Source organism: Podarcis muralis, chromosome 3 (genome assembly GCF_964188315.1).
Source record: "Podarcis muralis chromosome 3, rPodMur119.hap1.1, whole genome shotgun sequence".
NCBI lineage: Eukaryota > Metazoa > Chordata > Lepidosauria > Squamata > Lacertidae > Podarcis > Podarcis muralis.
The window spans coordinates 607,695-608,311 of NC_135657.1; positions in this window are offsets into that span (position 1 = coordinate 607,695).

Sequence of the window (617 nt, forward strand, 5' to 3'; positions counted from 1 at the left end):
GGGCTAATGAGCTAATTGCGAACCACTGTTCTAGAGGCTTGGTTGGTTGCAGGCCTGAGGGTGTGGCTCCTGAGAGGAAGTGAGCAGAGGAAGGAGTTAGCAACCAGCAGCAGTCAAAGTTAGCTCATTGCAGCTTCTGGGAGCTCACGAACAGGCCACGCAAACATAGGCATTTGCGAGGGCATTTAAGGGGGAGGCCCAGAGTATTGTCCCATGGCGTGCATAGGACCAAGAGACATGCAGGGCGAGGGAGCTGCTGCAGTGACCTGCAACACCTGTGCCATGCTTGTCTTTCTGCCGGAGAACATACAGTTGTATACCTGCAGCAAGTGCAAACTGGTTGTCTTGCTGGAAGAGAAGGTACAGCAACTTGAGGCCCTCCTAGCCATGCTTTGAGCTACAGGACAACATGCCAAGTTTCTTGGTAGAGCTGGGTTGACTGTGATGCAGCAGCAACACAGATGGGGTGGCCCCAGGCTGGAGGAAGATCGCCCACTGCAAAAGACCAACCCCTGGAGGAATGTGAAACACAGAAGTAGGACAGTCACGAACCACGCTTTGTCACTGGAGCTGCAGAATGGCTTCCATGCTCTCACCTTGGACACCAGTTCTGGGCC